Raw genomic sequence first — 2,721 nt, forward strand, 5'->3', positions numbered from 1 at the left:
AAAAAATGCAAAATCCCCCCCCCCCCCCTATGAAACTTCTTCACTTAAATTATGGGCGCAGCACCAAATTTTTTTTTTTATTTTTCAAAAATTACCTCATGGGGCAAAGCCCCTAGAGGCTAAGGGCGAAACCGCTAGTTCTAGCATATAAAGTAGTAAGCTTTTTTGTCTGTGGTGAAGGATCTCCCTAACTGCTGAACCGACATGTTTCTCCTTTACAGTGAAGCTTTTTATAGGTCCTAAGATGGTTTTAGTTTATTTTCTGCCCTTCCATATTTCTTAATGCTAGGGTCGCAACCTCTAGTGTTTTATAAGATAATTCAGACCTTCTTTAGATGGTTTAAATAATGCAGTAAAGTTTTGGTTGTTAGATTTCACGGCGTTATCATCTTAGGAATTTTTTTCTTCAATTTTTTTCAATTTCGTTTTTCAGTACATTTTATATCCGCAGAAAGCTGTTTATAATACGATGCGAGAAATGAGTATGACTTGTTATTTTAGAGTCCCAACGAAGGGGTTATTGGCGAGGTCATCAAAATATCTAAAATCGCTTACAGGTAAAAATTAATTAAACGTTTACCTTTCTAAGCTTGAAAAGATGATTTTAACATGTACATGTAATTTTACTATTTTATGTGGGATCTATTCATCCCAGATGAACTTTTTTAGAAAAGATTTTTTTTAACAATCAATGCATTATATACTTACTAGCGGATACACCCCTAGAGGCCTCTAGTGGCCCTTGAAGGGAGGGGGGTAAGAATTCTTTTTTTGTACTTGGAGGCCATTTTTTCTTATCGCGACTTCTTTTTGGAGGGTTGTGGTTCCATCCCCCTAAATAGGTATTAACCTTCTCTGGACCTATGAAAGGCCCATTTTGTTAAGGAGAACCATATCGGTTCAGTGGTTAGCGAGATCCTTCAGTAGAGATACACACATGCATAGAGATCCTGTTACTTTATTATAAGGATTATTTTTGGTGTTTTCCCCTGCAAGTGCCTTGTTGAGCATAGGAACCCCGCCCCCTCTTATTTAATAAAAATTTAAAATAGAAGGGGTTAGGTTTCTTTATTACATCAAGTAGAAGAAACCACCCCACCCACCTTATTTTCTATTTAATTTTAAAATGTAAGGGGGGGGGGGAGGAGAGATTTTTAGTGGTTGACACACACTTTGAGGAAAAGCACCTTATTTTTTTCTTTTCTTTCAGAGCACTAAAGTTGACTGGTTTGGCGTCCTTTGATTTGGTCATACAGGTAAAAATAGGAGGATTATAGAAAGAAAACGAAGTAGTGGGTTTCGTGGTATTTTCACAGTAGCTTTTGATTGGATATATTAGGTAATGTTAATGATTGCCCCGCAGGGTTGGTAAATTGACCCCGCAGTGGCTAGACTAGGGAGAAAGCTAATGTGAAAATTCTACAAAACTCGCTACTTCGTTTTCTTACCATGACCCAATAAGATTTTCAAAGAAGGAAACATTAGCCTATTGTATAAAGTAGTAAGTTTTTTTATTCTGATGCTAAATATTTCGATAACTACTAAACCAATTGAGCTCTCCATTATATGGAAGCTTCTTATAAGTCCCTGAATGCCCCTGAATAAAGGAGAACCATAACGGTTCAAATAGACAGAAGACATCATGTTACTTTATCATAAGGACAATTTAGACAAAATGTTCTATAATTACTTTATTGGTTTCATTATTGAGAAAAAAATAGATTTAAATATGTATAAACAGATAACTACATGCTTCTATTTTGTCAACGACCTAAAACTTTGCAGACTTTATATTATTTTAATCTTAGGACGAATTGCCAGTTTTACTAGAAATAAACCCTGTGCCCTCTATTGGACCTAATAGCATTGTGGAAAAACAGGCTCAAATTTTTATATGCGAAGCCTTTCTATACTTAGGTACATCCGTCCGTGACGGAAAGCTCTTTTCATTGATTAAGACATGTTAGAATTGTCCTATCAATTTCAAACTTTGCATGGTGATTCCAGTACCAGTTAGGAACATTTTAGTAAGCGTAGCAACTCTATAATCTTTACTAGAAAGTCCGTACGTCCACTTGCAACATGCAATTTTTAAAATATTTTGACAACAACTTTTTATAATCATACCATTAATTAGATTTTCGGATAATGATTCCAAAGACAACAAAATGTTTGCAAAGCATCTCTATAGGTAAATACTAAAAACGAAGTGTGTCCATTTAGAGTTTTTTGCAACAAACATATCTTTGGGTACCATTTAATAATGAGTGCTTATTTAATTATGTTTGTATTTACAGACAAAAGCTGGCCAAACCCTCTCCTGGCAAAGAAGTATGCCCAAGTTTTATAATATTGAGTACCATTTGATATATTGGGTACTTATTTCAGATAAAAGCTGGTCTATCCCTCTCCTGGCAAAGAAGTATGCCCAAGTTTTATGATATTTCGGTAGATCATGCCCTCTACACCTTTCCATGTATTAGGTATGACTATAGTTATCTATCTATCTTATTTGCTATCTATCTATCTACCTATACACCTATTATTCTATCTGTCCATTATCTAACTATCTATCTATACCAAGATTTATGATATTTTGGTGGATCATGCTCTCTACACATTTCCATTTATCAGGTATACCTATCAATCTATCTATATATATATATATATATATATATATATATATATATGTCTATATATCTGTCTATCTATCCATCAATC

At 34.4% G+C, this 2,721-nt stretch overlaps 1 long non-coding RNA gene across 1 annotated transcript; it reads left to right on the forward strand.

The window, feature by feature from the left end:
- Nucleotides 1–499: 499 nt before the first annotated feature.
- Nucleotides 500–1,880, forward strand: LOC145324391 (uncharacterized). Its single transcript, XR_013881272.1, has 3 exons — nucleotides 500–557; nucleotides 1,211–1,256; nucleotides 1,809–1,880. It is a non-coding gene; the product is annotated as an uncharacterized LOC145324391 (long non-coding RNA).
- Nucleotides 1,881–2,721: the final 841 nt, after the last annotated feature.

Source organism: Acartia tonsa, chromosome 7 (genome assembly GCF_053477335.1).
Source record: "Acartia tonsa isolate MP-2025a chromosome 7, ASM5347733v1, whole genome shotgun sequence".
Taxonomy (NCBI): domain Eukaryota; kingdom Metazoa; phylum Arthropoda; class Copepoda; order Calanoida; family Acartiidae; genus Acartia; species Acartia tonsa.